The sequence below is a fragment of the Scyliorhinus canicula genome, chromosome 13, assembly GCF_902713615.1.
Source record: "Scyliorhinus canicula chromosome 13, sScyCan1.1, whole genome shotgun sequence".
Lineage (NCBI taxonomy): Eukaryota > Metazoa > Chordata > Chondrichthyes > Carcharhiniformes > Scyliorhinidae > Scyliorhinus > Scyliorhinus canicula.
The window spans coordinates 43,511,078-43,531,808 of NC_052158.1; the positions used below are offsets into that span (position 1 = coordinate 43,511,078).

The window sequence follows — 20,731 nt, forward strand, 5'->3', positions numbered from 1 at the left end:
CGGGAAGCGGCGTTATTTCCGCTCCCGCAGGTTTTCGAATTCTCCCGCCGGTAAAAAACCGGCGTTGTGCAAATCCCGCCGGCAGCCTGTGAAAACAGCTGGCGCCGGCGGGATTTCATTTTTTTTGCACTGACCTTAAATCTCCGGCCCGAATGGGCCGAAGTCCCGCCGACGTGGCCATGGGTCACGTCGGCGAAAATCACAGTTGATTTAAAACGGCGTCAACCATTGATGATGGTTGACGCCGTTCAGTGTCGGGGGTGGGTTGCGGCATCGGGGGGGGGTGGGTTGCGGCATCGGGGGGTTGCGGCATCGGGGGGTTGCGGCATCGGGGGAGTGGGTTGCGGCATCAGGGGGGCATCGGGGGAGTGGGTTGCGGCATCGGGGGGTTGCGGCATCGGGGGGGGTGGGTTGCGGCATCGGGGGAGTGGGTTGCGGCATCGGGGGAGTGGGTTGCGGCCTCGGGGGAGTGGGTTGCGGCATCGGGGGAGTGGGTTGCGGCCTCGGGGGAGTGGGTTGCGGCATCGGGGGGTTGCGGCATCGGGGGGTTGCGGCATCGGGGGGTTGCGGCATCGGGGGGGTGGGTTGCGGCATCGGGGGAGTGGGTTGCGGCATCGGGGGAGTGGGTTGTGGCATCGGGGGAGTGGGTTGCGGCATCGGGGGAGTGGGTTGCGGCATCGGGGGAGTGGGTTGCGGCATCGGGGGAGTGGGTTGCGGCATCGGGGAAGTGGGTTGCGGCATCGGGGGAGTGGGTTGCGGCCATCGGGGGGGCGGGTTGCGGCCATCAGGGGGGCGGGTTGCGGCCATCGGGGGAGTGGGTTGCGGCATCGGGGGGGGGCGAGTTGCGGCCATCGGGGGGGCATCGGGGGGGTTTGGGGGCAGCGGCGGGCAGAGAGGGGGGCAACGGATGCCCGGGGCCAACGCACCGTCGCCTCCCCCCTCTGTACGCCGCTGCCCCCTACCCCAACCACCCCCCCCTCACCACCCCTACCCCCCTCCAATGCCGCCCCCCATCTCTCGCAACGCCGCAACCCCCCCCCCTTAACGCCGGGTCCCGCCCCCCTCAACGCCGGGTCCCCCCCCCCCTCAACGCCGGGTCCCCCCCCCCTCAACGACGGGTCCCCCCCCCCTCAACGCCGGGTCCCCCCCCCTCAACGCCGGTACCCACACCCCGTCCCCCTCCCTCTGAAGGCCGGTACCCACACCCCCCCTCTCTCCTCCTCCTCCCCCCTCCTTCCTCCTCCCTCCTCCCCCCCCTTCCTTCCTCCGTCCCCCCCCTTCCTTCCTCCGTCCCCCCCCTTCCTTCCTCCGTCCCCCCCCTTCCTTCCTCCGTCCCCCCTTCCTTCCTCCGTCCCCCCCCCTTCCTTCCTCCCCCCTTCCTTCGCTTCCCCCTTCCTTCCTCCGTTAGTGGGGGGTGGGGGGTGCGGCGTTAGTGGGGGGTGGGGGGTGGGAGGGGTGCGGCGTTGGAGGGGGGTAGGGGTGGTGAAGGGGGTAGGGGTGGTGAAGGGGGTAGGGCTGGTGAGGGGAGGGGGTTGGGGTAGGGGCAGCGGCGTGCAGAGGAGGGGGGCGACGGATGCCCGGGGCCAACGCACCGTCGCCCCCCCTCTGCACGCAGCTGCCCCTACCCCAACCCCCTCCCCTCACCACCCCTACCCCCTTCACCACCCCTACCCCCTCCAACACCGCACCCCCACACCCCCACCCCCACCCCCCACTAACGCCGCACCCCCCCCCACTAACGGAGGAAGGAAGGGGGGGGGGGAGGAGAGGAGAGAGGGAGGGGGGGGGGAGAGAAGAGAGGGAGGGGGGGGAGAGGAGAGAGGGAGGGGGGGAGGAGAGAGGGAGGGGGAGGGGGGGAGGAGGAGAGAGGGGGGGAGGAGGAGAGAGGGGGGAGGAGGAGAGAGGGGGGGAGGAGGAGAGAGGGGGGGGAGGAGGAGAGAGGGGGGGTGTGGGTACCGGCCTTCAGAGGGAGGGGGACGGGGTGTGGGTACCGGCGTTGAGGGAGGGGGACCCGGCGTTGAAGGGGGGGACCCGGCGTTGAGGGGGGGGGGGAGAGACCCGGCATTGGAGGGGGGTAGGTGTGGTGGGGAGGGGGGTAGGTGTGGTGGGGAGGGGGGTAGGTGTGGTGGGGAGGGGGGTAGGTGTGGTGGGGAGGGGGGTAGGTGTGGTGGGGAGGGGGGTAGGTGTGGTGGGGAGGGAGGTAGGGGTGGTGGGGAGGGAGGTAGGGAGGGAGGTAGGGGTGGTGAGGGGGGGTTGAGGTAGGGGTGGTGAGGGGCGGGGTTGGGGTGGTGAGGGGCGGGGTTGGGGTAGGGGGCAGCGGCGTACAGAGGGGGGGGGCGACGGTGCGTTGGCCCCGGGCATCCGTCGCCCCCCCTCTCTGCCCGCCGCTGCCCCCAAATCCCCCCCCCCCAATGCCGGAACACACCCCCCCCCCCCCCAATGCGAACACACCCCCCCCCCCACAATGCCGGAACACAACTCCCCCCCCAATGCCGGAACACACCCCCCCCCAATGCCGGAACACCCCCCCCCACCATGCCGGAACACACCCCCACCCCCCAATGCCGGAACACACCCCCACCCCCCCAATGCCGGAACACCCGCCCCATGCCGGAACACCCCCCCCCCCAATGCCGGAACACACCCACCCCCAATGCCGGAACCCTCCCCCCCCCAAATGCCGGAGCACACCCCCCCCCCCCAAATGCCGGAACACACCACACCCCCCCAAATGCCGGAACACACACCCCCCCCCCCCCAAATGCAGGAACACACCCCCCCCCCCCATGCCGGAACACCCCCCCCCCATGCCGGAACACACCCACCCCCAATGCCGGAACCCTCCCCCCCCCCCCCAAATTCCGGAACACACCACCAACCCCCCCCCCCCCCCACCAAATGCCGGAACACACCACCAACACCCCCCCCCCCAAATGCCGGAACACACCACCAAAACCCCCCCCCCCAAAATGCCGGAACACCCCCCCCCCCCCCCCAATGCCGGAACACACCCCCCCCCAATGCCGGAACACACCCCCCCCCCCCCAATGCCGGAACACACCCCCCCCCCCATGCCGGAACACACCCCCCCCCACCACCCCCAATGCCGGAACACACCCCCCCCCCCAATGCCGGAACACACCCCCCCCCCCAATGCCGGAACACACCCCCCCCCCCAATGCCGGAACACCCCCCCCCCCCAAATGCCGGAACACACCCCCCCCCCAAATGCCGGAACACACCCACCCCCCCCATGCCGGAACACACCCACCCCCAATGCCGGAACCCTCCCCCCCCCCCAAATGCCGGAACACACCACCAACCCCCCCCCAAATGCCGGAACACACCACCAACCCCCCCCCAAATGCCGGAACACACCACCAAACCCCCCCCCCCAAAATGCCGGAAAACACCACCAACCCCCCCAAATGCCGGAACACACCACCCCCCCCAAATGCCGGGTCAGTCTCTCTCCTCCTCCTCCTCCAAAAAACGCCGGGTCTCACCACTTCCGCAGCTGGAGAAACTGACGCGTATCGCGTCAGTCAGCTGCTGGCCCTTCCGGGACCGGAGATTGCCAGCTTAAAAGAAGGCCCGGACGCCGGAGTCATGCGCACCGATCTTTTTCGCCGGAAACCCGCGTTACGAAGGCCTACGGAGAATCCAGCCCCTGGTATCACAGTCATGAACTACATCACCCACCCGAATGTTGGCGGAGTTGCTTCCAGATTTGCAAAGTGTCTACCACTACTGAGGTAGATGAGTGTTTATTTGGTACCACCGGTAAGGGAGCTGATACCACCGCCGTTAGGCTTGCTCCCCTCATAGCCTCTGCTTTCACCCAAACCAAAGCTCATCTGAATCTCCGAACCACTCTACCACCTTTTCAGCATTCGCTGCCCAATAATAGTATTGAAAATTTGGCAAGACCCAGCCCACTAATTGTCTCCCCCCGTCTGGAGCATATCCTCCTGATCCTCGGTTTCTTACCCGCAAAATAAACCCAGTCACCAGACGGTCAATAACTCTGAAGAATATTGGAAGGCATTGGAATAAGAATAAAAATCTCATCAAGACGTTCATTTTAACCGATTGCACTCGGCCCGTCAGGGATAATGGGAAAGCTTCCCAACTTTGCAGGTCTGCTTTGACCTTATCAACCAGATTCGTAAAATTCAACATCCGGAATTTCCTCCAGTTCCTTGCTATCTGGACACTCAAATTCCAGAAATGACTTCCAGCTCCACTAAACCCCCTCTCTCTGCCTCAGGAACCCAACCACAAGGTATTCACTCTTTCCTATATTTATCTTATCGCCAGAGAAGACCCCAAAACACTGCAAGATCCCCACAATGTTATCTATTGACGACACTCTCGCAATAGTATTGTTGTTAATACACTGTGGTACTGTATCTTCACTACTTTGGTTGAGATCCTTCAATGACCTGACTGATACTCCGGATCCCTCACATATGATAGTAAGTCACCGCATACAGCAAGTCCCTGTCTTCCACCCCACCTCGAACTATTTCCTCCCCATGTATTCGAGGACCTTGGAACCATGGCTAGTGGCTCAATTGCTAGTGCAAACAGCAAAGGGGACAATGGACATCCCTGCCTGGTACCTCGGCAGAGACAAAAGGGGTTGGAGGTCACTTAGTTAGTGCAAACACTGGCAAATGGGGCTGCATACAACAGCCACACCCATGCTACAAAGGCCGACCGAAATCCATCAAATATAAAGTCTTGGAATTTCTGACAGGCAAAGACTAAAACAAGTAGTTCTTTTTCAATCTGTGCATATGGAGTCTCAAATGTCAGCCAGGGCCCTTGAAACAGAGGTTATTGGTCTGCCATTCTAGATATATACTGCCTGTCAATTGTATGAAACTTGAAATTGCCCTGTGTGCAATGGAAGGTTGCTCCACCCTCAGTGTGCATAGTCTGTCCACTGCCATAAGCCATGAGGTCCACCTGGGTATTGCAGTATGGTGCTATAGTCAGGTTTATTTCCTGTAACTTATGACTGGATAGTATGTTACAATTCCCTCCAGTATTAAACTTGACTTTAAGTCTGGTGTTACTGCTAATTATGTGGAGGGTCATGAAGATCTCACCCTTTAATGTGACGGTGTCGACACTCTCGCAATAGTATTGTTTGTGGCTCTGTAGCTTCACTACTTTGGTTGAGCTCCTTCAATCACCTTACTGATGCTCGGAGCCCGGAGGGCAGATCAGCTGCCATGTTACTGATGGCAGAGGAGAGCTGCTGTTGTTTGGACAGCCCTTGGCAAAGTGATTCCATTTCCCACATTTGTTGCATCTTTTACCATATGCAAAACAAGCTGTCTTGTTCTGAGGGTCCTGGCCACTGCAGTTGGAGCAGGGCACCCTCTGTACTGTGAATACTTCCATTTCCCATCTAGAATCTCTGCTTCCTTTTTCTAATTGTTCGTTTAACACATAAATACTGATGGCTGTTGCAGATCTTTCTCCCGCAGCAGCTGCTTTTGGACTAACATCACGATAAATTCCACAAACTACTCAACCCCTGATTAGCTCATCAGTGAGAGTCAGCCATTCTTTGCTCTTTCACAGGACAGATTCACTCCTGAAAGAACTCATGCCACCTCCAGCAACCAAAAACTCACTTAGGCCTTCAGATCCGGCCAGCTGTGTGTGGCCAATAACCAACATGGGTCACACTGACAGCACGTAGCAATCATTTAAAACAGGAGGTAGCATGAATTTACCCTGCTGTCTTCACTGCAGTGAATGGATGTGGGTTAACACCATGATCTCCGTGTCTGTTTGTGGATCAGGATCAAGTCAATCAGATTTAATGTAACTGCCAAAAGAAGCAATGGAGACACGAGGAGAAACATTTTCAGACAGCGAATGGTGAGGAATTGAAATGCACTGCCTGAGAGTATGATAGAGGCAGGTTTAATCTGCACAGGCAGCGCGGTAGGTAGCCCAGTGAACATACAGCGCAGAAGGCCATTCGGCCCATCGAGTATGTAGCGACTCACTTCCACCCGATCCACGTAACCCAATAACCCTTCCTAACCATTTTGGTTACTAAGGGCAATTTATCACAGCCAGTCCACCTAACCTGCACGTCTTTGGACTGTGGGAGGAAACCGGAGCACCCGGAGGAAACCACGCAGATACAGGTAGAATGTGCAGACTCCACAAAGACAGAGCCAGCGGGAACTGTACTAACAGTGGTTAGTACAGTTGCTTCACAGCTCCAATGGCCTCCTCTGTGCTGTAAATTCTATGATTCTATGATAATCAAAGCATTCAGGAAGGAATTCGATCATTATCTGAAAAGGAAGATAGTGTAAGGAGTAGGCACCAGATGTATTGCTCATTTAGAGAGCTGACACAGACACAACAGATACAATATTCCCATTAGTGTAAGCAATCCTCTCATGCTTTATGTGAATCTATATGGATGACTGGGGGCAGCAGAGCCTTGGGCAGTAACTGTTAATTATGTTGCAACGTTGGTCACCTGTTAAGCACCTCTGTTCGATATTCAGGTTAAGTGATATACTCACCAACCTGAATTTCTTTCCCACACCTGCTTCCTCTTCAACTGGTTCCTCTGGTTTTTAACAAGGAGAACTTGTGATTTGAGCTGGAAATTCCCGAGAAGTGAAACTCCCCACTGAGGCACGAAAACCATTCACCACATGGAACATTTCCAGCCAATTTCACCAATCACAGTCTGAGTCTCTTGCGCATCATCAGTTGCTGGGTGAACTGAGCTGATCGAGTGGGGAAAATTCTCAGCCGGTGCAGAGTGACCTCTACAGGGCAGCTGTGGGACTGTGAAAATAATCAGTAAATTCCTCTTACACCCTTTTTCCACATTGATTCAATCAGCCATTCACTGCATCTGGTGAACTGAACAGCTCCAAGGTGACAGATAATTCAATCACCTCATATGTTTTATTTTAGTTAATCCACAGACCATTCCAATCAAACTGATGAGAACATCATAAGTTAAGAAGGAGAAGCAGGAACCAACTATATGGCCTGTCAAGCCTGCCCCGCCATCAATATGATCATGTTCCTCGCCTCAGCCGGCAATTCAAACCATAACCTGACCATTCCCAGCAGTCCCTTCCCAATATACTACAGCCTGTCCAGCAGTGACCAGTGAGCAATATCAGTTACAAAAATAGATCATAGAAACTGGAACTGTTCTCCTTAGACTGAACTATGAGGGAATTTGAATGGTAATCAAAGCCATGAGGAGTCTGGACAGGTTCGATAGAGTGAAACGTTTCCCATTGCTGGAAGCTTTAGAGAACCAGAGGGCACAGATTTATGGTGACTGTCAAAAGCAGTAAGACTGACATGAGGAAAATACCTCTTCAGGCAGGGATGATTCAGGTCTCGAATGCAATGTCTGATAATGGGGATAGATTCAGTCGTTGCTTTCAAAAGAGAATTGGGTAATTATCTGTAGGGAAGATTTTTTGCAGAGTCTTGAGAAAGGGCAGGGGAGTGAAACTAAACAACTTTCTCTTTGCAGAGGTCCAGCATAGAATCAACAGACAAAATGGTCTCCTGCTGTCCAGTGAACTTCCCGTACGTTTATGGCCTGAATTTTCTGTCCGTCAGGCGCACACACTGGGCGGGCCTCAGAGCAAAACCTGCTGTGGTTTCAAAACGTGATTTCAGGCTAGTTGGCCAATTGACAAGCTGCGCAAACACTCCGCGCTACCAGGGGAGCTGGGAAGAGGGTAGACATTGAGAAAAGGGAGGGTGCAGGCTGGCACTTCCAGTATGCTCCCTCAGGGGGACAGCCACTGACCTGGGAAAATACATTTCGATGGCAAAACTGTAAAAAGAGCGTCTCGGCAGCAAATTCAAACTCAAACATCAGTCACCTTTTTAAATTTTATTTCATGCCAGACATTTCATCTGCCCTGGTTCAAGGTTGAAGCTAAAACGTAAAGTTGCCTCACCAATCGCCCAGCTGTCAACTTTAAAACAGATGTTCCACTGAAAATTATGTTCCCTCTTCCCCTCAATGGGCTAAATTGCCAGCCTGATTGTCGGCGGGAGCACTTCTGACTCTGGCAAGTGCCCACTAACCAAAATATTGCATTAGTTAGTGATGACGTTGGGGCATGTGCCGAAACCTTCCTGCACAATTTCACACGATTACGTTCGGGCACCAATCCTCCCGAGCAAGGTAAAATTCTGGATTATGGAATTATAAAATGAATTGGAGGACTCCAAATGTTAAACAGAAAATGGCAGCAATCCATAGCCCAGGATATTGATTGAAGCCAAATTGACTGGGATCTGACTGAGAGAAGATTGGAAAGAGAAGGTCAGAGTGACACAGTCATAGGAGTGGGCAGTGCTCCTTTTGACACTGTCTTGCCCTCCAACCTTCATTCTGTATCTGCAGGCCACCATCACTCCATCTTCCAATTGTCTCTGCAGCTCCCAGACTGCCCAAGTGCACTTTACTCAAGTTAACGTAAAGATGGAATCGATGACAGTGTGAACTTCCCAATATTGACAAACTACACCCTTTGTGAAAATGCCTACAGATTAGTTAGCGGAGTCATTGTGGGGAATGAGGGCGAGTCTACTCAAGTTTAGCACATAATATATAGAGTGAACCCGGACTTCCGGTTGCGGCTATGCGGAGCTAAGCCGCACGTTCAGCAGCACCCACTATTTAGGGACTTTTGGGCCGTTTTGAGGGCCCCAAATGGCGCTGTTTTTATGCATCCCGGTGGGGGAAGGTGCCTGGAAGAACTTGCCCCACACTATATGGTGCTCACCCGGAGTGGGACGAAGAAAAAGGCTGCAGCAACTCCCCCAATAAAACGGGGGAGGAAAAACAAAATGGCGGCCGGCGCAACACCCAAGGACTGGTGGAAGTGGACGCAGGAGCAACAGGCCTCGCTCCTACGTTGTTTTGCTGAGCTGAAGGCTGAGCTGCTGGACTCCATGAATGCAACTACGACCAAGCTGCTTGGGACCCAGGCGGCACAGGAGGAGTCTATTCGGGAGTTGCAGCAGCAGGCCGCTAAGCGTGAGGAGGAGGCCGCGGTCCTCGTGGGGAAAGTGGAGTTGCACGAGGCACTTCATAAAAAGTGGCAGGACCGCTTGGAGGAGCTGGACATTCACACAAGGCGAAAGAATCTGAGGATCCTGGGCCTGGCGGAGGGGCTGGAGGGGTCGGATCTCCCGGCGTATGTGACCACGATGTTGAGCTCGTTGAGGGGAGCGGGGTCCTTCCACTTGCCCCTGGAGCTTGAGGGAGCGCACAGAGTGATGGCCAGGAGGCCCAAGGCAGATGTGCCCCCGAGGGCGGTGCTGGTGCGGTTCCACCGATTCAGTGACCGGGAGTGTGTGCTGCGCTGGGCCAAGAAAGAGAGGAGCAGTAAATGGGAGAATTCGGAAGTGAGGATCTACCAGGACTGGAGTGCGGAGGTGGCGAAGCGGCGGGCCGGGTTCAACCGGACGAAGGCGGTGCTTCATGCTAAGCAGGTCAGGTTTGGAATGCTGCAGCCTGCGCGCCTGTGGGTGACATACAAGGACCAGCACCATTACTTCGGGTCCCCGGAGGAGGCGTGGGCCTTTGTACAGGTGGAGAAGCTGGACTCGAACTAGGGCCTGGGGACATACTTTGGCCGGCGTTGTTTCCGCTGTGGCTGTTTTGTTCCAACTGTTTCAACTTTTTTAACTTCGACATATGTGTTATGTATGCTGGTTTTCTGTTTGCTCTGTTTACGGGTGGGTTTGTTTGTTGGGCATGGTTGTGGGATAGGTGGGGAGTGTTGGGGGTTCGAGTTTTATATGTTCTCTTCTGTACGGGGCTGGGGATTGAGGGGAAATTGGATTTTGGGGAACTGCGTCAGAAGGGTGGGGTATGGCAGTGTGAAAGAGCGGGCTTTCCTCTGGTTTCCCGCGCTGCGGGGCAGGGGGGTGGAGCTTGCGGTGGGGGCGGGGCCTCTACGGGTCTTCTTTCACGCACTGCAGCAATGCCAAGGAGGTGTGGCAAGAGGGGGATGACCCCATGCCGGGAGGGGATAGGTTTTGGCGGGAGCTGCCGGGGTCAGCAGAAGTCGGGGGGGGGGGGGGGGGGGGGGGGGATACCGGGTTGCTGCTGGAACGACTAGGAAGGAGCCGATGGGAGTCGGGGGGGAAGAGGAGAGGCGCTATCGTCATGGGGAACGGGTCGAGCGGGGTGTGCTGGCCTGGGGCGAACATCTACCAAGCTATGGCTAGTCGGCGGGGGAGGGGGGGGGGGGGCGGGTTGCCCTCTGATCCGGCTGATTACCTGGAACGTTAGGGGGCTGAACGGGCCGGTTAAGAGAACCAGGGTGTTCTCCCATCTAAGGGGGTTGAAGGCGGACGTGGCTATGCTCCAGGAGACCCACCTGAAGGTGGCGGACCAGGTCCGTCTGAGGAAGGGGTGGGTGGGGCAAGTTTATCATTCAGGATTGGACGCGAAGAACCGGGGGGTGGCGATTCTAGTGGGGAAGAGGGTGGCGTTTGAGGCGGCTGAGATGGTGTCGGGCAAGGAGGGCATATATATCATGGTGAGGGGTAGGCTGCAGGGAGAGAAGGTGGTGCTGGTGAACGTATATGCCCCGAATTGGGATGATGCTGGCTTCATGAGGCGATTGTTGGGCCGCATCCCGGACCTGGAGGCAGGGGGCCTGATCATGGGGGGAGATTTTAACACAGTGCTGGATCCCACACTGGACCGGTCCAGTTCAAGGACGGGTAGGAGACCGGCGGCGGCCAAAGTGCTGAGGGGATACATGGACCAGATGGAAGGGGTGGATCCCTGTAGGTTTGGAAGACCGAGAGCGCAGGAGTATTCCTTTTTCTCTCACGTCCATAGGGTTTATTTCCAGATAGACTTTTTTGTCCTGAGCAGAGGGTTGATTCCGAGGGTGCAGGATGCCGAGTACTCGGCCATAGCGATTTCGGACCATGCCCCGCACTGGGTTGATCTGGAGATGGGAGAGGCGCGGGACCAGCGCCCGCTCTGGCGCCTGGATGTGGGGATGCTGGCGGAGGAGGAGGTGTGTAAGAGGGTTCGGAGAAGCATTGAGGGGTATCTGGATACCAATGATACGGGGGAGGTCCAGGTGGGGATGGTCTGGGAGGCTCTGAAAGCAGTGATCCGGGGGGAGCTGATCTCCATCCGGGCCCACAGGGAAAGGAGGGAGAGGAAGGAGAGGGAGAGACTGGTGGGAGACCTTCTGCAGGTGGACAGGAGATATGTGGAGGCACCGGAGGAAGGGTTGCTGGGAGAACGGCGCAGGTTGCAGGCCAATTTTGACTTGCTGACCACCAGAAAGGCGGAGACACAGTGGAGGAGGGCACAGGGCGCGGTATATGAGTATGGGGAGAAGGCGAGCAGGATGTTGGCGCTTTAGCTCCGTAGGCGAGATGCGGCTAGGGAAATTGGGGGAGTGAAGGATGGGGGTGGAAATGTAGTGCAGAAGGGGACAGAAGTAAATGGGGTCTTTAGGGACTTTTACGAGGGATTGTACCGGTCGGAACCTCCGAGGGGGAGAGAGGGGATGGAGAGCTTCATGAACAGGCTATGTTTCCCAAGGGTTCAAGAGAGGCTGGTAGAGGGGCTGGGGGCGCCGATAGAGTTGGAGCTAGTCAGGGGAATTGGACAAATGCAGTCAGGTAAGGCCCCGGGGCCGGACGGGTTCCCGGCGGAATTTTACAAAAAATATGCGGACCTGGTGGGTCCCCTGCTGGCGCGAACCTTCAATGAGGCGGGCACATCTCTTTGATCCTAAAACGGGATAAGGACCCCTTGCAGTGTGGATCATATAGGCCTATCTCGCTCCTTAACGTAGATGCTAAGTTGCTGGCGAAGATCCTGGCTACCAGGATAGAGGATTGTGTGCCAAGGGTAATTCATGAATATCAGACAGGATTTGTCAAGGGACGGCAGCTCAACACGAATGTGCGGAGACTGCTAAATGTTATCATGATGCCGGCAGTGGAGGGGGAGGCGGAGATGGTGGTGGCGCTGGATGCAGAGAAAGCGTTTGATAGAGTTGAGTGGGGGTACCTGTGGGAGGTGCTGGAGAGGTTTGGATTTGGGGAGGGATTCATCAAATGGGTGAGGCTGCTTTACGCGGCGCCGATGGCGAGTGTAGTCACAAATGGAAGGAGATCGGAGTATTTTAGGCTTTATCGTGGGACCAGGCAGGGGTGTCCCCTGTCCCCCCTGCTCTTTGCACTGGCGATTGAACCGCTGGCCATGGCGTTGAGGGAGTCAGGGAAGTGGAGGGGTCTGGTGCGGGGTGGGGAGGGGCACCGGGTATCGCTGTATGCGGACGACCTTTATCTTTATCCCTAGGGCTTTTTTTAAAAGGGTGACCAGCAGCATCATGGGATATGTGGCGGACCCAGAGGGGGGAATGCCGGGGGTGATGGAGCTGTTAGCGGAATTTGGGGGCTTCTCGGGCTATAAGCTAAACTTAGGAAAGAGCGAGGTATTTGTAGTGCACCTGGGAGATCAGGAGGAGGGAATCGGGAGGCTCCCCTTCAGGAGGGCAGTGAAGAGTTTCAGGTACCTGGGGGTGCAGGTGGCCAGGAGTTGGGGGGCTCTTCATAAGCTTAACTTCACCAGACTAGTGGAACAGATGGAGGAGGAATTTAAAAGGTGGGACATGGTGCCGCTATCGCTGGCGGGCAGAGTGCAGTCCGTCAAAATGACAGTTCTCCCGAGGTTCTTGTTCCTCTTCCAGTGCTTGCCCATCTTTATCCCTAGGGCCTTTTTTTAAAAGGGTGACCAGCAGCATCATGGGATTTGTTTGGGCGCATGGGACCCCGAGGGTGAAGAGGGTCTTCTTGGAGCGGAGTAGAGATGGGGGGGGGGGGGGCTGGCGTTGCCCAACCTCTCGGGATACTACTGGGCGGCCAACGTGTCGATGGTGCGTAAGTGGGTGATGGAGGGGGAGGGGGCAGCATGGAAACGGATGGAGAGAGCGTCCTGTGGGGATACAAGCCTGGGGGCCCTGGTAACGGCGCCATGGCCGCTCCCTCCTACGAGGTATACCACGAGTCCGGTGGTGGCGGCTACCCTCAAGATTTGGGGGCAGTGAAGGCGACATAGGGGAGAAGTGGGGGGCTCGATGGAGGCTTCGTTAAGGGGGAACCATAGGTTCGTCCCAGGGAACATGGATGGGGGATTTCAGGGATGGTATAGAGCGGGCATTAGACAGCTGAGGGACCTGTTTATCGACGGACGGTTTGCGAGCCTGGGGGAGTTGGAGGAGAAATTTGGGCTCCCGCCAGGAAACATGTTTAGATATCTGCAGGTAAAGGCATTTGCTAGACGGCAGGTGGAGGGATTCCCTGCACCCCCCGCGAGGGGGTGAGTGACAGGGTGCTCTCGGGGGTCTGGGTCGGAGAGGGGAAGATATCTGATATCTACAAGGTTATGCAGGAGGTGAAAGAGGCGTCAGTAGAGGAGCTGAAAACGAAGTGGGAGGGGGAACTGGGGGAACAGATCGAAGACGGATCATGGGCTGATGCCCTGGAGAGGGTAAATTCTTCCTCCTCGTGTGTGCGGCTTAACCTCATTCAATTCAAGGTGCTGCATAGGGCCCACATGACTGGGACGAGGATGAGTAGGTTCTTTGGGGGTGAAGATAGGTGTGTCAGGTGCTCGGGGAGTCCAGTGAACCATGCCCATATGTTCTGGGCATGCCCGGCATTGGAGGAGTTCTGGAAGGGGGTGGCGAGGACGGTGTCAAGGGTGGTGGGATCCAGGGTCAAGCCAGGATGGGGACTCGCGATCTTTGGGGTTGGGGTAGAGCCGGGAGTGCAGGAGGTGAAAGAGGCTGGTGTGCTGGCCTTTGCGTCCCTAGTAGCCCGGCGGAGGATTTTGCTACAATGGAAGGACGCGAGACCCCCAAGTGTGGAGACCTGGATCAATGACATGGCGGGTTTCATTAAGCTAGAGAAGGTCAAATTCGCCCTGAGGAGGTCGGTACAAGGGTTCTTTAAAATGGTGGCAACCATTCCTCGACTTTCTGGCTCAACGATAGGGTACTGGGACAGTAGCAGCAGCAACCCGGGGGGGGGGGGGGGGGGGGGGGGGGAACATTGATTATGTTTGCTTATTTTATTTAAATTTGATTTATTTAATTTTAATTTATGGTTAAGTTTTCTTGTTGGGGGGGTGGGGGTAGTGTGATACATGTGATGTTATGGTTTGGGGGGAATTGTGGGTGTTATGGGGCTGTTAGTTGCATATTACTGCTTGTTGCTATACTTGTTGTTATATTTTTATATTTTCTGTAAAAAATTCCAATAAAAATTATTTTTTTTTAAAAATATAGAGTGAACCCTTTGGGCAATGAAGAAAATTATCTACGGTGACATCTTTTACCATTTTAATAGTATTTACCTTCCATTTGGAGACAACTCGACTAACTTTAGACATCGCTTTATATATCCTCTTAAGTCCTCTCATTTACTCTCATAACTCCCTGCATTTGACAATGTGACATTCTTCCCAGTGCTTCAGATACTTCAATATTGATGATGTGGAGATGCCGGCGTTGGACTGGGGTGAGCACAGTAAGAAGTCTTACAACACAAGGTTAAAGTCCAACAGGTTTGTTTCAAACACGAGCTTTCGGAGCGCAGCTCCTTCCTCAGGATGCACCTGAGGAAGGAGCAGTGCTCCGAATGCTCGTGTTTGAAACAAACCTGTTGGACTTTAACCTGGTGTTATAAGACTTCTTACTGTTCAATATTCATGTGAAGGAGCATTTGGGCAATAGGGTTGGAGGTTGGTGGTGGAGATTGAGCTAGTGTTGGTTCGCATTGTGTGGGGGAAACCTGGAAGTCAAGTCAGCATGCCAGAACCTTCAATCACAACTCAATTGAAACATTTAATGTGATTCCTGCTATGGCGTCTCCAAGCGACGCAATGGGCCTGATGCATGTCTGAAAGGTGAAATCTTGTAACATTTAAGGGGCATTGCAGAAATCAGCTTTGTTTTTGTCAAGGATGGGTGGTGGGCATAGAGCAAGGAGAACACCCAGTCCTAATAATACCTGGAGGGTATTTTAACTGGAGGAACAACATCTCATCTTCCGGTTAGGCACACTACAGCCTTCCGGCCTGAACATAGAATTCAACAACTTCAGATGATCAGCCCCACCTCGACCCATTTGTTTTCATTTCATTTTAACTGTCTTTTACCATTTCTTTCTTTCTTAATATACATTTAATTTCCCTCCCCAATCTTATCCACCTTTCCTGCACCTTTCTCCTCTTTGCTTCCCCCTTCCCCTCCCCCCACACCTACAGTGCATCCTCTGATGTTAGTTTCCCTGCTGTTTGGCCTTTTACATCTTTTGTCCTCTCTGGGGACTGCCATTAACACTCTTTCCCCTTGGTATCTGTGGCCATTAGCACCCGGTTTCCCAGGGTTTCTGTGGCTATGACTCATCTTTCATTCTCACTCCACAGTATAAATATTTCCCACTTTCTCTGTCTGTTAGCTTTGACAAAGAGTCATCGGACTCGAAACATTCGCTCTTTTCTCTCCCTACAGATGCTGCCAGACTTGCTGAGATTTTCCAGCATTTTCCCTTTTGTTTCAGATTCCAGCATCCGCAGTAATTTTCTTTTATCCTAATAATACCTCAGTGGTATTGCTGCTGTTGCGGATCAATGACGAGGGTCAAATCGTTACTCAGTAATGGGGGGACAGAAAGCTGCTGCTCTCACCAAGAAGGTTTGTTTGAAGGTAGTTGATGAGATGATTGGCATAAGGACTGTGCTGCCCTGACCTTAGTCGCAGAGCAGGAATTGGTTTAAGTTCTCAATCAGGTCAATTGGGTGCTAATTCAATGCATTCTGTGGGTTAATAAGAATATATGGGGCGGAATTCTCCGCCCATGCCCCTGCCATCAGCGGGATTCTCCGTCCCACCAGCCGGCCAATGGGGTTTCCCATTGTGGGCAGCCCCACTCCGTCGGGAAATCCCCAAGCGTGGGTGCGCTGCTGGTGCAACGGAGAATCCCGCCAGCGGAGTATCCAGCCCAAGAAAAAGGTGCAAGAGCAGACCATCTGGGTCCTCGAACCCGCTGTGCCATTCGATAAGCTCATGGCTGATCGTTTTCTGGACTCAGCTCCACATACCCACCGCTCACTGTAACCCATCATTCTTTTACTGTTCAAAAATCTATCCATCTTTGCCTTGAAAACATTCAACGAGGTAGCCTCAACTGCTTCACTGGGCAGGGAATTCCACAGATTTACAACCCTTTGGGTGAACAAGTTCCTCCTCAACTCAGTCCTAGTATCACAGTCATGAACTACATCACCCACCCGAATGTTGGCGGAGTTGCTTCCAGATTTGCAAAGTGTCTACCACTACTGAGGTAGATGAGTGTTTATTTGGTACCACCGGTAAGGGAGCTGATACCAGCGCCGTTAGGCTTGCTCCCCTCATAGCCTCTGCTTTCACCCAAACCAAAGCTCATCTGAATCTCCGAACCACTCTACCACCTTTTCAGCATTCGCTGCCCAATAATAGTATTGAAAATTTGGCAAGACCCAGCCCACTAATTGTCTCCCCCCGTCTGGAGCATATCCTCCTGATCCTCGGTTTCTTACCCGCAAAATAAACCCAGTCACCAGACGGTCAATCTCTCTGAAGAATATTGGAAGGCATTGGAATAAGAATAAAAATCTCATCAAGACGTTCATTTTAACCGATTGCACTCGGCCCGTCAGGGATAATGGGAAAGCTTCCCAACTTTGCAGGTCTGCTTTGACCTTATCAACCAGATTCGTAAAATTCAACATCCGGAATTTCCTCCAGTTCCTTGCTATCTGGACACTCAAATTCCAGAAATGACTTCCAGCTCCACTAAACCCCCTCTCTCTGCCTCAGGAACCCAACCACAAGGTATTCACTCTTTCCTATATTTATCTTATCGCCAGAGAAGACCCCAAAACACTGCAAGATCCCCACAATGTTATCTATTGACGACACTCTCGCAATAGTATTGTTGTTAATACACTGTGGTACTGTATCTTCACTACTTTGGTTGAGATCCTTCAATGACCTGACTGATACTCCGGATCCCTCACATATGATAGTAAGTCACCGCATACAGCAAGTCCCTGTCTTCCACCCCACCTCGAACTATTTCCTCCCCATGTATTCGAGGACCTTGGAACCATGGCTAGTGGCTCAATTGCTAGTGCAAACAGCAAAGGGGACAATGGACATCCCTGCCTGGTACCTCGGCAGAGACGAAAGGGGTTGGAGGTCACTTAGTTAGTGCAAACACTGGCAAATGGGGCTGCATACAACAGCCACACCCATGCTACAAAGGCCGACCGAAATCCATCAAATATAAAGTCTTGGAATTTCTGACAGGCAAAGACTAAAACAAGTAGTTCTTTTTCAATCTGTGCATATGGAGTCTCAAATGTCAGCCAGGGCCCTTGAAACAGAGGTTATTGGTCTGCCATTCTAGATATATACTGCCTGTCAATTGTATGAAACTTGAAATTGCCCTGTGTGCAGTGGAAGGTTGCTCCACCCTCAGTGTGCACAGTCTGTCCACTGCCATAAGCCATGAGGTCCACCTGGGTATTGCAGTATGGTGCTATAGTCAGGTTTATTTCCTGTAACTTATGACTGGATAGTATGTTACAATTCCCTCCAGTATCAAACTTGACTTTAAGTCTGGTGTTACTGCTAATTATGTGGAGGGTCATGAAGATCTCACCCTTTAATGTGACGGTGACGACACTCTCGCAATAGTATTGTTGGTGGCTCTGTAGCTTCACTACTTTGGTTGAGCTCATTCAACCACCTTACTGATGCTTGGAGCCCGGAGGGCAGATCAGCTGCCATGTTACTGATGGCAGAGGAGAGCTGCTGTTGTTTGGACAGCCCTTGGCAAAGTGATTCCATTTCCCACATTTGTTGCATCTTTTACCATATGCAAAACAAGCTGTCTTGTTCTGAGGGTCCTGGCCACTGCAGTTGGAGCAGGGCACCCTCTATACTGTGAATACTTCCATTTCCCATCTAGAATCTCTGCTTCCTTTTTCTAATTGTTCGTTTAACACATAAATACTGATGGCTGTTGCAGATCTTTCTCCCGCAGCAGCTGCTTTTGGACTAACATCACGATAAATTCCACAAACTACTCAACCCCTGATTAGCTCATCAGTGAGAGTCAGCCATTCTTTGCTCTTTCACAGGACAGATTCACTCCTGAAAGAACTCATGCAACCTCCAGCAACCACAAACTCACTTAGGCCTTCAGATCCGGCCAGCTGTGTGGCCAATAACCAACATGGGTCACACTGACAGCACGTAGCAATCATTTAAAACAGGAGGTAGCATGAATTTACCCTGCTGTCTTCACTGCAGTGAATGGATGTGGGTTAACACCATGATCTCCGTGTCTGTTTGTGGATCAGGATCAAGTCAATCAGATTTAATGTAACTGCCAAAAGAAGCAATGGAGACACGAGGAGAAACATTTTCAGACAGCGAATGGTGAGGAATTGAAATGCACTGCCTGAGAGTATGATAGAGGCAGGTTTAATCTGCACAGGCAGCGCGGTAGGTAGCCCAGTGAACATACAGCGCAGAAGGCCATTCGGCCCATCGAGTATGTAGCGACTCACTTCCACCCGATCCACGTAACCCAATAACCCTTCCTAACCATTTTGGTTACTAAGGGCAATTTATCACAGCCAGTCCACCTAACCTGCACGTCTTTGGACTGTGGGAGGAAACCGGAGCACCCGGAGGAAACCACGCAGATACAGGTAGAATGTGCAGACTCCACACAGACAGTGAGCCAGCGGGAACTGTACTAACAGTGGTTAGTACAGTTGCTTCACAGCTCCAATGGCCTCCTCTGTGCTGTAAATTCTATGATTCTATGATAATCAAAGCATTCAGGAAGGAATTCGATCATTATCTGAAAAGGAAGATAGTGTAAGGAGAAGGCACCAGATGTATTGCTCATTTAGAGAGCTGACACAGACACAACAGATACAATATTCCCATTAGTGTAAGCAATCCTCTCATCCTTTATCTGAATCTATATGGATGACTGGGGGCAGCAGAGCCTTGGGCAGTAACTGTTAATTATGTTGCAACGTTGGTCACCTGTTAAGCATCTCTGTTCGATATTCAGGTTAAGTGATTTACTCACCAACCTGAATTTCTTTCCCACACCTGCTTCCTCTCCAACTGGTTCCTCTGGTTTTTAACAAGAACTTGTGACTTGAGCTGGAAATTCCCGAGAAGTGAAACTCCCCACTGAGGCACGAAAACCATTCACCACATGGAACATTTCCAGCCAATATTCACCAATCACAGTCTGAGTCTCTTGGGCATCATCAGTTGCTGGGTGAACTGAGCTGATCGAGTGGGGAAAATTCTCAGCCGGTGCAGAGTGACCTCTCCAGGGCAGCTGTGGGACTGTGAAAATAATCAGTAAATTCCTCTTACACCCTTTTTCCACATTGAGTCAATCACCCATTCACTGCATCTGGTGCACTGGACAGGGCACAGCTCCAGTGTGACAGATAAACCAATCACCTCATATGTTTTATTTTAGTTCATCTGCAGACCATTCTAAGCAAACTGATGAGAACATCAGAAGTTAAGAAATAGGAGCAGGAACCAACTACATGGCCTGTCAAACCTGCCCTGCCATCAATAGAACAAAGAACAAAGACAATTACAGCACAGGAACAGACCCTTGGGCCCTCCCAGCCTGCGCCGATCCAGATCCTTTATCTAAACCTGTCGCCTATTTTCCAAGGATCTACTTCCCTCAGCTTCCCGCCCGTTCATATATCTGTCTAGATGCATCTTAAATGATGCTATCATGCCCGCCTCTACCACCTCCGCTGGCAAAGCGTTCCAGGCACCCACCGTTCTCTGCGTAAAAAACTTTGTATTCACATCTCCCTTAAACTTTCCCCCTCTCACCTTGAAATCGTGACCCCTTGTAATTGACACCCCCACTCTTGGGAAAAGCTTGTTGCTATCCACCCTGTCCATACTTCTCATACTTTTGTAGACCTCAATCAGGTCCCCCCTCAACCTCCGTCTTTCCAACAAAAACAATCCTAATCTACTCAACTTTTCTTCATAGCTAGCACCCTCCATACCAGGCAACATCCTGGTGAACCACCTCTGCACCCTCTCTAAAGGTTTCCCTGGTGGTCTAGTGGTTAGGATTCGGCGCTCTCACCGCCGCGGCCCGGGTTCGATTCCCGGTCAGGGAACGCAATTTTTGGGGCAGCAGGGTAGCATGGTGGTTAGCATAAATGCTTCACAGCTCCAGGGTCCCAGGTTCGATTCCCGGCTGGGTCACTGTCTGTGTGGAGTCTGCACGTCCTCCCCCTGTGTGCGTGGGTTTCCTCCGGGTGCTCCGGTTTCCTCCCACAGTCCAAAGATGTGCGGGTTAGGTGGATTGGCCATGCTAAATTGCCCGTAGTGTCCTAATAAAAGTAAGGTGGGGGGGGGGGGGGGGTTGTTGGGTTACGGGTATAGGGTGGATACGTGGGTTTGAGTGGGGTGATCATGGCTCGGCACAACATTGAGGGCCGAAGGGCCTGTTCTGTGCTGTACTGTTCTATGTTCTATGTTCTAAAGCATCCACATCCTTCTGGTAATGTGGTGACCAGAAC

General features: G+C 53.5%; 1 non-coding gene across 1 annotated transcript; it reads left to right on the forward strand.

Moving 5' to 3' along the window:
• The first annotated feature begins 20,254 nt into the window (after positions 1-20,254).
• trnae-cuc lies at positions 20,255-20,326 on the forward strand. The gene has a single exon. It is a non-coding gene; the product is annotated as a tRNA-Glu (tRNA).
• Positions 20,327-20,731: the final 405 nt, after the last annotated feature.